Genomic DNA, 14540 nt, shown 5'->3' on the forward strand with positions numbered 1-14540 from the left:
ATATTAGCTCACATTTTAGTTTTGGAACTCGTCAGTTCAGTTCCCGGTGCATTGACAAGGTGTTGGCTGTCATGCTACTCCTGCAGCCTCCATCCCTTCACTCAAACATTGTTTGTTGTAGGCTGAAATGGTGCGAACTAAAACTGTATTCGAAACATTTGGAACACTTTTGGGTATGTATGACAGGTGACTTGCAAGCATGCTCGGAGCACCAAACAGCTCTATGAATGGTGCATTTCTGTAGTATGCACAAGGGAGGGGGAACACCTGACTCCACTTCTTTTTACAGCTGAGCTGTTCTAAAACTGTGGTGTACAATTTTCATTGTAGCCCTGTGGCAAAGTGCCCAGTGATCCACCTCTCTTTATCAAACAAAACCTCTTGAACGTATGGCAACCTGGATTTGTTTTGTACAGCCATACAAAGGAAATAAAAGGAAAATATAGCCCTTGTACCAATATGAGGGTATATCTACACTGTGATTAAACACTTGTGGCTGGCCTATGCCAGCTGACTCGGGCTTGCGGGGCTCACGGGCTGTTTAATTGTGATGCAGATGTTTGGGCTTGGGTTGGAGCCTGGGCTCTAGAATCCTGCAAGCTGGGAGGGTCTCAGAACTTGGACCGCAGCTTAAACAGCCCTTGAGCACCGCAAGTCCAAGTCAGCTGGCATGGGCCAGCCACAAGTGTTTAATTGCAGAGTAGACATACGCCAAGACAGCTGTTCTCAACTGGGAGTCTGTGACCTCTGGGGGTCTGTGAGCCCTTTTAGGGGGGCCGGGGAGCCCCTGTGCCACTCCACAGGGCTGAAGCCGGGAACTGTGGGGCTGAATCCTGGAGCCCTGAGCCCTGGCTCCCATGTGGGGCTGAAGCCTCGGTGCCCCCCATGTCCCATGGGGCTGAAGACAGGAGCCCCAAGTCCTGATGCTCTCCGTGGGGCAGAAGCCCTGAGCCCATGGGTGGAGTTGGGGAGACGGGACATTTCCCCTTCAAACGGCAGTGCTTTACCCAGAGCCAGACAGACCTGGGACCGCTCCACACAACCCTCACCTCCTCCTCTCCTCCTGCCCCTGAGGCCCACTCCCAGGCTAGGTTGGAGGTGGGAAGCTGGAGTGGGGCAGCGCAGGGCAGCTGCTGCTCTGGCTGGTGCCATGGAGCAGGATCTGCTGCATTCCCCCATCAGCTGCTACTGGTGGTGCCCAGGGTTGCAGCTGTTCCTCATCTCCCAGCCCTCTTTGACTGCTCATGCAGCCAGTAAGAGTTGGCCAGGCGGGGGGGACCCATCTCAGGGGCTGGAAGAACCCTCAGGGAGCAGTGACCACACAGGGAGCCCTCCCCGCACATAGCCTCTAGCTGTCCCGTCCCTTCACTTTGAGCTACACCCTACCTGCACACAGCCTCTAGCTAGCCCTCCCCTGCACCCAGTGATGAGCTGCCAAAATCTTAACAACCGGTTCCCTATAAAAAGTTCTGATTTAAGGGGGAGAGCAGGGGGAGGGGCCAGAGCCAGGGGAGACATACCCATGGGACCGGGGGCCCCTGCAGGGCCTGGGGCAAATTGCCCCACTCCCCCCCCCCCCCGGCAACCCTAGAGCTGCAGCCCTTGGTGGCAGCTCAAAGCAGCAGGCCAGCTCAAGGGCTGAGCTGAGCTGCTCAGCTGCTGGCCATGCTGTGGCTCTTCGGGGTGGGGAAGGGGAGGAGGGCCTGGGGGAGACATCCTTGTGGGGCCAGGCGCCCCTGCAGGGCCTGGACCAATTGCCCCACTTGCCCCCTCCCCTCCGGCAGCCCTGGAGCTTGCAGCAGGACCCCCCCTCACAGACACACCTTGCTGGGCCACTCAAAAAGCAGCAGCAGGACGACTACCGAGCTCAGCTGAGCTGCCCAGCTGGTGCTAGCAGCTGGCCACGCTGCAGCTGGGGGGAAGCAGGGGAAGGTCCGGGGGAGCCTCAGCATCCCCAGCTGGGACTTCTGGGAGCAACAGGATGGTCTGGCCTGCGGACCGGAGTTCTTTGCCCATCCCCTGACCCTTTAACAACCAGTTCTCCACGGAGGTCAATTTTATCAACCGGTTCTTGGGAACCGGCTCCAGTTCACCACTGCCTGCACCCTGAGCTACGTTCCTGCCTGCACATGGCCCCTGACTACCACTTCCCTTCACACAGCCCCTAGCTATCCCCACCCTGCATCATGAGCTGTTTTCAAACTTTTTGAGCTGAGCTGCCTCCCCCTTTGAATTATAATTTTTGGTTGCATGCCCTCTCCCACAACCCATACAGGCTGTGTGAATTGTTGAGGTGAGTTGGGGGTGAAGGTGGCACTCAGTCCCTGGACCCCAGTGTGTGGAGCTGGCCCATGCCCTGCCAGCCTCTGCCTCCCCAAAATAGAAGTCAAACTATGCCTATGCCTGAGGCCACCCCCCTCCCCGGCCCGGAGCCTCCAGGGCCCCCTCCTCCCTGCTGGGCCCTGGAGTTTTTATAGCATGTGGGGGGAGGGGATCAGAAAGAAAAAGGTTGAGAATCCTGCTCTGAGACTTGGCCTACTGCACCAGTGGGAACTCTCATAAACCAGAAATGGTAATCTATTTTAAAGCTTGATTGTGTTTTTAGATCTGTGTGCCAGCCTTACAGTGTATATACTCAGGCATTGTATTTGCAGGCAAAACTGGACTAACTGATTTTACAAGGTATGAGCCTTAGTTTGCATGTCCATTTGTGTGATTCTGGAGAAGGAGGCATTTGTATCTGAAATGTGTTCCAAAGCAGGCTAATATCACTCTATTAGCTTCTTGGGAAAACATCCTGAGAATAGTTAGGTTAGTTCTTGTCTTGCCAAATGCATTCAGTGGCCATAATCATTGTTATGAAGTCAAATACATTATGTTTCTTCTTACACAATGAAAAATAAGGAATTAAGACATTTTTAGAGACTTCTGATCGGTGTTAGTGGCAGTGATTAGAATAGTCTTTACCTAGCATTTTTCCATCATATTTGTATGAATATCATTACCAAAAAATGGTAACTATCTGCAATAAATAATTGCTTCTGGTAGACTGACATTTTGGAAAGCAGAGTGGCTATTTGAAACCCAAGCTTTACAGCTGGCTGCAGCTGATTATCAGGATTCTCAAATGGACTCATCTTCTGTTTGTAAGCAGTTTAATTCTGTACCTAATTTTAATCTGCAACCTCTGTTCATGTCTGTTGTGCTAAAGCATGTATTAGCACTTAAAGGGAGACTATGGCAGTGATTGTTATGTTACAAATTAAACAATATGAATTCACTGCAGGATCGGATATAATTGGAAGAGGAGAAGACAGGTTGTGAGGTGTTTAAACAAGGGTTTTATACCACGTAGCTTTGGTAATTAGTAAAAATGTGAAGGCAAATTATGAATTGTGAAAAACATGGAAAGTATAGCAGCTGGAATGCTAGAAAATGGTCTGCAAATGTGGCCCGGCCTTGTTACGAAGACTTAACAGAGGTTAAATGGATGTAAACTTTCTCTGGAAGGTCCCTTTTTAAAGTAGTAGATATCTGGAGGAGGTGGGCCATCTAATTAAAACTGACAGAGAAGATTTACTTTAGGTTATAAATGTATGACATTTAAATGCATTATTTGAAGATATTGTACAAATTGCCATTTGTCAACCTCGTTAACCTCTTGTGCATGCCTTAGTTCTGTACCTAATTTGAAACTTCTACCAAGTAGAAAACCATGAGAGATTAATATCATTGTGTCCTCTGCTGAAAAGGGTGGCAGTTCCATTGCACATCCTGCAGGAATCTGAAGTGTCTGAGGAGTTTAACCAAATCCTGGATTTCTTCCTATTTAAAGAGGGAATCTGCGTAGTCGGGTTAAAGGGTGAAAATTCAAGTTTGTTTTAAGTATGTTTCTTTCTAAGTATGAATCTTAAACTGCTGGAAGCAATTGCAATGGTAGGGATGTTGATCTGTCACCATGGAAGAGGCATACTTTAATTGTAATAGCAATATCCCTGTTCAATTGAAGAATTATGCTAGATGCAAGCAGAGTAGTAAGGAAACAAATAGATGAGATGGTCTGGCAAAACTTTGATCTTGAGCTATCAGTAATATAGGACTTGATCTCACACTATTGAAGTCAATGAGAGTTTTGCCAGTGACTTCAGTGAAAGCAGGATCAGGGCCATTATGGCCATATACACTGTTGCTCCTGCCCTTCTTCATCCAACTCCTACTCTTCTTTGTCCCTTTCTGCCTCTGGATTGATTGCCCTCCTTTCCCCACTTTGGCAGTGTGGCCACACCTCTGTGCTAGCAAAACAATTCTCACATTCTGTCATCCTGATGGGATCCACACCTGCAAGTTGGGAGGGTTGGGTTTAAAAAAAAATATGGAGTTCAATGTCAGCCAGATTGACATTGCTCTATAAACTACTGTACATAGCAGTATCTCCTTTTCCTTTGAGAGGGGGATCAGGCTAGAGTGGCGCCCTCCCCAAGGTGCGCAGGGAGCAGTGGTTTACCTGAGTGCCACTGGCCTCTCCACCAGCTCAGGTGAGGTCTTCTCCTCTCATCCCTCTGAACTCCAAAGGGAGTGGGGACTCTTAAAGGAACTACTGCTTTTTTTTTTTTTTTTTTTTTTTTTTGCTGCCAGTCCAGACAAAGCCCTCCCACCTTGAGATTGTGGGGTTGCATTCTTGAAGATAAATCTGGTGATCTAATGCTCATACAGTCTTGGAAAGTCCCTGGTGGATCTTCCTTATTCTCAGAAGAGGTCAACAGAGTGACACTGCAGCTTTGTGTGAAATCTTAGCCAATAAGGCTTTTAAGGGAATACATTCACAATATGATATTGTGTTATAAAGTGTCAGTGTTATAAAGAATTCCATTAATGTTGGAATCTGAAGTCCACAGAAAATACTGTGACTCTTGAAATTATACCCTTTAGCAGAAAGGGCAAAGATTACAAATGGATCTGATTATTTTTATAATTTAAACTGTACTTTTTAAATATAAAATGTAATCCTCTCGTTATTTATAGGTTTTTCTGTCTTGTTTCCTGTGATGTCTTTGCAAGTGTGAAGATGCTGCATTGCATACAAATTTAATAAAATGTTTTAAAAATTTTAAAATCTGAAGTGTCAATGTCAGTTTTGAAATAAAACACTTTTTTTGCTAGCGAATCTGCTACTAGTCCAAACTTCTGAAAAACATTTTGCTAAATCACAATTCACAACACTAACAATCGCACTTAAAGAGAAATTATAGCCAAAAAAAGTGTATAATTTCAACCACATGCTCTTATAAGAACTGTCATCTTCAGATTCTAAGTTTAATGGAAACCTTCAGAACATAGAAGAGAGAAGTCTCTGATATCACAAAATATATCTACATATTATATATTTAACAAAGTTACTTTTCTGACTATAACTTCACCATTAGAGGAATTTATGAATGTTGTAAACTAGGATTTAACTAGATTGTGCGTGTGTGTGTGTATGTATGTATGTATGTATAAAGCTTGAGGAGCTCACTAACAAATTATTGCAAAAGAACAGTTTATATTAGTATATATCATGAAGGTTCCATATTTGCTCTATCAATGAGTATTTAATATTAATTTGATTAGTTTAGGAATCAACAGTATGTGTGTGGAGCCAGCCTGCTGCAATTCAGCCTAGAATTTAAAAATCAAGTTTTTGTTTCTTACATCATCATCACAAAGGTCTAGTCTACACTTAAGATTTAGGTCAAAATAGTTACTGTGGTCAGGGGTGTGAAAAATCCACCCTCCTGAGCACTATGGCTATGCCGACATAGGCTCCAATGTAGACACAGTAAGTAAATGGAAGAATCCTTCTGTTTACCTAGTTACTGTTGCTTGAGGAGGTGGAAACACCTGTTCTGTCATTGGAGGCTGCATCTACACTTTGCAGTTACACCACATAGCTGCAGCGATGGAGCTATGCCCCTATAGTTTATATAGTGTGGACTTGGCCTGATAAACATTCAGCCAATGTTGCTTATGTTATTTTAACTTGGTGCTAATATATAAGGCAGAGTAAAATTTAGTTCTGTCTTCCATAGCTTTATTGACTCTTCGGTACCAACAGTAATTTAAAATCTGTTTTTGCTGATCAAGTAAGAAGATATGATTCAAAGATGCATGAAGAACAGAAATACCTTTTAATATTGCCATTTCTCTTACTAGAATTTGACTGTTAAAGACATTGGAACAAATTAATAAAAAGTGTCATTCCATAGAAGTCAGTGGAGTTACAACAATGATGCCATTATACTAATTTTAGTTCCCCAGAGTTTAGAGATGCAAATTCTGTGGATTTACACACGTGAGAGATTAATTTGGCCCAACTATTTTGTGTATCAGCTTAATAGTGATTTATAAATATGTATTGAGAGAGATGTATATTACTTTGCTTGTATTGCTTGTTCATTCAGCAACCTTAAATATACAAAGAAAAAAATCCTACAGCCTGTTAAACATTTGGAGAAATGTTAGGTGGGGTGAGTGAGATAACATTTCTATTGCTTTATATTGTATTTCTCACAGTATCAGTTTATCAGCTTTGAAGCAGTTCATAGCCTCTTCAGATGCTATAAGGTCTTACGGAGTTTTATACTTGGGCTTATGATTGCTTCTTCTGGATACTTAACTGTACTTCAAAACGTGGTTGTAAATTACCATTTTAGGCTGTGACGCCTAGGTCACAGAAATTATTTCTGTTCACCCAGAGGTAGCAGTTCCTAGTTTTAGGAAATGCTTATCAGATGGTTTGTTACATGTTTGAATACAAATTAACACCTACCATCAGGGAACCAAAAGTGTTGTCTCATGAGCTTGCAGGTGTCAGGACTCCTAAATAAGATAGAATTTTTTTTTGTCCCTGCCTGTAAATGAGGCAACATTCCCTTATGGAAAAATCTTATAGAAATTAACAAGATGAAAAGAATTGTGTTCTAGGAAATGTATTAGGGTTCTGTAGGAATTACTCTAAAAACATACAGAATTTTGTAGTTTTTTAATAATACTATAGAATTCAAAAGCATAGCTATGATTAATTAAATTATATTGAATGATTAAAAAATATATAGTAGGTAATCTTCTGTTGCATTTTATAGAATATTTCAATAAGAGATGTATTAACTTCTTATATATTTTCATTTTATTAGTGGGTTTTCTCAATTACTTTAAAAACTTGTGGGGAGGAGGCTTTTTTCTTTTAAAAGAATCATTAAAGTGAAACTTTATAGTAGAGCACTGTACCGTGCTGAAAATAACAGATCCTCATCAGCTAGTCAGAACTGCAGTGTGTTCTAAAAGACACGTGAGTGAACAACCTTCTGAGAACTATGACAGTTTATTTGGGAATTCTGGATGGAGAATGGCTGATTGGGTGCTTTAAGCGGGCAGCAGGGGGTGTATTTGGCTGGCTGGCCGACTGAATGAAGAGTAATGTGCTTTATGGCTGGGGGTTGGGGCAGATGAAAACTGCTGCAAAAGGGGCAGCGTGGTCGCTGACTCATCCCCTGGGAATGAGGGATTTAAAAGGGGCAGCCCTGTGCCTTAACCCTCCCTTTTGCAGGAAGCAGGCTGAGGCAGCACTCACCCTCCCTCTCCTTTAGGTAGTGAAATACCTTGACTTGCTGTAGGCATTACGCTAGCCGTCCCTTTTTTTTTTTTTTTTTTTCAGAGGGATGTGAAGGAATATTTCCCTTGCCACCATATTGGCCTAGGTGGAACTGGGTTTTTTTCGCTTTCTCCACAGTGGGTTCGGGAAGGGCTCTGTTCATGCATGGAATGACAGGCAGTAGAACATATGTCGCAACTCATTATTTAAGTGTAGGGAGGATGTCCAGTGCACGTAATCCGTAGGGAAGGTATATAGTGACCTGATAAATGGCTTGGAAAAAGGACTTAAAAAGAGATGTTCGTTATATGAACGGAGTGGGAGGGGGGAGGGAGGCGGGCAGGGATTGGGGACTCTTATGATTGGTACGGCAAAGAGCCAACCTGCCCATGATTATGGCCCACCTTAACCCTCCTACGAAGGGGGGGTGAATGGTAAGTCCCAGCAATGGATTTGCTGGAGGGGCCTTGATAGGGGAAAAAAGAGGGAGCTGGTGGAAGCGCCTGGGTAATTACGGAATAAAGAGGGAGTTACCTGCACTGTACACTTTTATGTGCTGGCCATCTAATAATAAAGTTGCGGCCTGATTAAACCCATGTCAAACATCTCCTGTCCTTCTTCTGATATAGCCAGACAAAAGCTCATTTAATCTTTTTCAATAAGCTGATAGTTAAGTGGTTGAAGCTAGTAATGGGCTTCCCCTCTGCATCACTGAGGCACTGTCGATGCACAAAAGTTGTACCACTTTAACAAAATCAGTACAACTGACTTCTGTCACTGTGTTGTCCATAGATTATAAACTTTTGGGGGCAGAGACATATTTGTAACTTGCCATTCACTTTTTGCTCACTAATTAAGAAATAAATATGTGATACCTGGCTGAAATATGCACAGCCACACACCATTTTTAATACAGAAGCAAGTCTTTCCCCTGCAATTCAAACTGAGAACTCCTGGGGTTATAGGTTGCTGCTCATCTTCTAAAGTTGAGTACCTGACAGAGGAGACTGTTGAAATTTGGAGTCATGGTGAGCAGAGAAGAAAAATGAAGGCATACTGAGAGTGAAGGCATGTTATAATTCATTAACTCAGGGGTTCTCAAACTGGGAGGCGGGACCCCTCGAGGAGTCACGAGGCTATTACATGGGGGGGGTCATGAGCTGTCAGCTTCCACCCCGCTTTGCCTCCAGCATATATAATAGTGTTAAATATATACAGACATGTTTTTTAATTTATAAGGGAGGTGGGTCGCACTCAGAGGCTTGCTATGTGAAAGGGGTCACCAGTAAAAATTTTTGAGAACCACTGCATGAACTCATCCATGCAATCCCATTGTTTTCTAACCATGAATTGGCTTTAGTAGGCTAGCACAGGCATAACTGATTGGAACAGATTAAACTGTTCTGTTGATGATTCACAAGAAGGAACTGACGTCTGTGTGTTTTAGCTGTGGTGGCTCTGCAGGGGTAAGAAGAAGAAAGAATAGTCAAATATTATTTTATGCTAGAATATGCAAAGGAGCTTAAGCTAGCCCACTGCATTTGAAATTCAGTAGTAGTGGACATCTAACTGTTTTAGGCTCCTTTGGAAAGCTCACCCTTAGTCAGATATGACATGGAACATCCACAAGGAACAGATCTAATCAGTAGGAATATGCAGTTTTTAGAGTTGCTTTCAGAGTTTTATTTGTTCTTCTTTAAACAGCCATACTGCTTGCCACTTCATTTGCCCACATACAGTGGGACTTGATCTTGCAAACCCTTGGTGTGGAATTCTCACTGAAGTCCTTCAGAGCTCTGTACGCAGAGTGCTCGCAACTTTGGAATCAGAATTTTTATTTGACCGTGTTACCTCTGTAAATTTTGCATTTAAGTAATTCTGTCCTAGTCCTCCTACTGTAAAATTATTTCTAAGTTTTGCCCAGATATCAAAAATCCACCTGGAGTTGTACTGGAAAATGGTAATCACCGTATAATAATGAGGAAAGGGCCTATTTTGAATTTATTGTGAGGGAAGATTTTTTTTAATGAAAAGCTATAGAAACAAAGATCAAAACTTTCAAATGTGGGTGCTAAAGTTAGTCACTTAGGATGGGATTTTCAAAAGTGTTTCGTGTTGGCCTAACTCTGCTTCCACAGAAGTCAGTGATAAAACAATCATTGACTTCCATGGGAGCAGAGTTAGGCTGATGCAGAATGCTTTATAAAATCCCACTGTTAAATCTATCTTTAAGTGCCTAAATAAAACAGCTGATTTTCAGAGGTGTTCAGCACCTGTAACTCCCATTGAAATGTCTATATATGTATTTAGGTACATAGTTTAGACACTCAGGCTTGAAAACTTTGGCTTGTTTCTTTTTTCAAACTGAGGTTTTAAAAAAATTGAAATATTTAAAAATAAATATTGTATATTATGAAGTATATTAATTAGCTTTGTTTCTAAAAATACACAAAGGTTTTTGATGGCTAGATTTTTTAAAAATGTCCCACTCTTTGCTGATATAAAATAAAAAATGACAGACATGAATTTATTCTGGCTAGTTTCAAATTTGATAAAGCACTAAAGTGTTCTTTCTATCTGAACTGCAACTGCATAATCCCATCTGTAATACATCTTTACATTTTTATACTTTAAGTAATGTGCACTGCTTCTCTAGGGGTTCAGTTTCTGTGTATTTTATTTGTTCAAGTGCACTTGTACTTGGCTATTAATGTAAAAATCCTTCTTTTTTAACAAAGAACTTGTCAATACAATATTTAATTCACAGTTTAACTTTCTAAAGTATTTTTGGAGGAAAAAATACTGCCTCATATGTTTTTGGTTTGAACGATTAATGTGGGAAGGCATATGGGGCCTGATCCAGCATTCATTGAAGCCTTTGGGAATCTTTCTATTGATTTCACTAGTCCTTAGAGGGCCATTGAGAATCAGGAGGAGGCCCATAACTCTTAAGTATTAACAGAGTACATTTCATTTTTCTTCTATGGAAAATGCAGAGAAATATGGCTAATCCTGATATATATTTGAAATATCTTCCACCTCCTTCCTCCAAAGAAACGAAAGCTAGCGAAAAATAGTCTGGGGTTCAGCTGACTCAAAAGAAAGACATGTTAGAAGAGAATGGAAAATGTACAAATTATTTTAAAAAACCCTCTCCTTATTTTTTCCTTATGTAAAGAACTAAAGTAACTAAACGTGGGTACAGGACCATGTGAGAATATGTGATATGATATATTTCCTGGGTACTGACTTAAAGCTGTTAATACTTTGATTTGAATTATGGAGTTTTTCATTGGTTGTATTGAATTTACAGTAAAGTTTATATTGTGCTGATTACATTTATTTTGTTTTCATTATGGTTTCCTTCACTTCAGAACTTTTCCGAAGAAGTCAGTGCAATAGCATGTATATAAGACTCTAGTCGAAGAGCAATTTTCACCTCTTTACTAAGCCATTTTCTCCGCTCACAATAACAACTATTTCTTTATTATGGGATTAGAGAGTCTGTAGATTTCTGAGTGATTGAATTTAAAATACACTAGTACTCCCACACTGCCTCACCACCCAGAGCACAGATTCGCTCTCCACCAGGATCCCCAATCCCATCCACATCTAGAGCTACAGAGGATCCACATGAGGAAGTAGAGGAGGAGCCTGCACCTGAGACAGAATCTGTCATGCCACCCACACCAATGATGGCAGACGACTTCAAGCAATTTCAAGAGCTGTTCAAAAGGGTGGCAATCAGCCAAGGCATTCATTTAAAGGAAGTGCAGAAGACACAACACTAACTCCTGAAGATCCTCCAACCTTTGGCAGCATCAAAGATTATACTCCCTATAAACAATGTCATACTGGAACCCACTGACACTATATGGCAGACACCAGCCAATGCCCCACCAACTTGTAAGAGAATGAACAGTAAATATTTTGTCCCAGCTAAGCACATGGACTTCTTATTCTCTCACCCACAGCCTAACTCCCTCGTGGTTGAAGCAGCGAACCACAGAGCAAAAGAACCCCAACACGAGTCCACACCACAGGAAAAAGACCTCAAAGATTTGATCTCCTGGGTCGCAAGGTCTACACATCATCCACTTTGCACTTTAGAGTTGCCTGTTACACTGCTCTTCTTGCTAGTTATGACTTTGATAACTATAACAAACTATTTGAATTTACCTCTGACATTCCTGAGGACAGAAGAGCAGATTTTAAATCGGTCCTCATAGAGGGACAACTAGTATCCAGGACAGCACTAGAAGCATCCCTGGATATGGCTGACGTGGCAGCCCACACCATGGCCACTGCAGTGGTGATGCATAGGGACTCATGGCTTTTATCATCTGGCATCATTAAAGAGCTGCAGATCACAGTGGAGGATCTACTCTCTGATTAAAGAACTCTTCTCGGCAAAAACCGATGAAGTCCTTCACACAATGAAAGATTCCAGAGCCACTTTGCGCACACTGGGAATATAAACTCCCCCTTCCAAGAGAAAGTGGTACCAACTCTGTGCCTCGCTCAGAACAATACAACCACCCACAGTCTAGGGCATACGAGACTAGGAGGAACGGAAGCAGACCTAGCTGAACGCAGACAAAGCCAACTGGAACAAACCACATCCCAACCATTGGGAAACAAGCCACAATTTTGAAGGCTTGATCGAGAGTCTGAGTGACCACTCCTTTACACCAGTGCCTACCTGCCCATTTGGCTATCACCTCCAATGCTTCCACCATGCTTGGCAACAGATCACACAGGACCGCTGGGTTCTGGAAATAGTAGTCAGGCTACTCCATCCCCTTTATTTCATGCCCCCTTACCCTAACCCCTTCCCCATCCCTCTTCAGGGACCCCTCTCACAAGCACCTACTACAAACAGTTACGTGCGATGGAACCAATTCCAACACAACAGAGAGGAAAGGAGTTTTACTCCCGCTATTTCCTGACCCAGAAAAAACCCAGAGGATGGCAACCCATACTAGACTTGCAAAAATTCAATAAATTTGTACGCTCCCAAAAATTCAGGATGGTCACGTTGGGCACAATAATACCTGCGCTGCAACAAAGGGCCGAGTCTCAGCCCTCGACCTACAAGACACATACTTCCATATCTCAATACATCCAGTGCACAGACGATTTCTATGATTCACAGAGAAGCACGACAACTTCCAATACAGAGTGCTACCATTCGGTCCCTCCACAGCACCGAGAGTGTTTTCCAAAACTCTTGCAGTGGTCGTGGCCCACCTATGCAAACAAGGGATCATATTTTTCCCGTACCTGGACAACTGCCTTATCAAGGGCCGATCGTACGAAGAGACGCAAATGGCCACAGGGTCTACCATCACTCTTTTCCAAAGGTTAGGACTGCAAATAAATTTCCAGAAAGCCACTCTGATACCCACACAACAAATAGAGTTCATGGGGCTTACCTAGACTCAATTCTGGCCACATCCCTACGAGACGTGTTCCTAATCCCATGGAAAAAGATGGACTCATGTATGCATTCCCACTGATTCCACTGATGCACAGAGTCCTCCACAAGAACAAGGACAACATTGCCAAGGTTATATACTTATCACTCCAGCATGGCCCAGACAGACTTGTCGATCTGCCCTCCAAGAACTCTCCCAATGAGACTGGATCTTCTCTCCTAGGGTGACGGTCGCATCCTCCATCTACAACTGGAGAAGCTCCATCTGAAAGAGTGGCTCCTCCATGGGTTCCAAGTGCATGAGCTAGCCTGTTCGAAGCAACTCACACGTGTTATTACGCAGTAGACAAGACTCCACCCTCAATACTTACCTGCCAAAGTGGAAACGATTCTCTGTGTGGTGCTTGCAGAGAAACCTCACACCCTGCACCATGCCCCTTCCCAATATCCTAGACTACATTTTAGAACTAAAGAATGATGGACTATCGCTCAGTTCCATCAGAGTACACCTCATGGCAATCAACGCCTTCCATGAAGGCCAAACTAGATGGCTTCTTGGTTTTCACACACCTTACCACGAGAAACTTCCTCTACCTTGAGGTACACCCCCCCCACGCCCACATGAAATTTGAACATAGTCCTCTGAGGACTCATGAGACCTCCCTTTGAACTGCTAGCTACCTCCTCCCTACTACACATGTCTATGAAGGTAGCATTCCTCGTTGCTATCATATTGACGAGAAGGGTAGGGGAAATAAGTGCACTAATTGCCAACCCTCCCTATACTATTTTCTTTAAGGACAAGGTCATGATGTGACCCCACCCTAAATTTCTTTTAAGGATGCATCTATCTTCCATATCAACCAGCCAATACGCCTCCCTACATTTTACCCAAAAACCCACAGAAAGCAACACTACATACCATCGCCATCAGAAGGGTGATTGCCTTCTCTTTGGACAGAACTAAAACATTCCGTAAATCCCCTAGACTATTCGTGTCCACTGCTGAACAATGGCTTCAAGGGTGCTACTATTTCAAAACAGCAGCTTTCCAAATGGATATCTGACTGTATTAAGTGATGCTACGAGATCCAGAATATTGAACTCCCTGAAGGCATCAGAACACAACTCTACTTGGACTGTGTCAACATCCATAACATTCCTTCACTAGGTACCTATTATTGACATATGCAAAGCCACTACATGGGTGTCAGACCATACGCTTGCCAAACACTACACCATCACACGACGCCAGAGCGGATGCCATAGTAGGTCTTACAGTACTGTCTGCTACTACCAAAAACACAACTCCAAAGTCCCCCCAACCCTAGTGGGTACTGCTTTACATTCACCTGGAGTGGAGCACCCACAGGGACAGCACTTGAAGAGAAAGAAAAGGTTACTCACCTTGTGCAGTAATTGAGGTTCTTCGAAATGTGTGTCCCTGTGGGTGCTCTAGTACCCACCCTCATC

The sequence above is a fragment of the Gopherus flavomarginatus genome, chromosome 1 (assembly GCF_025201925.1).
Source record: "Gopherus flavomarginatus isolate rGopFla2 chromosome 1, rGopFla2.mat.asm, whole genome shotgun sequence".
NCBI lineage: Eukaryota > Metazoa > Chordata > Testudines > Testudinidae > Gopherus > Gopherus flavomarginatus.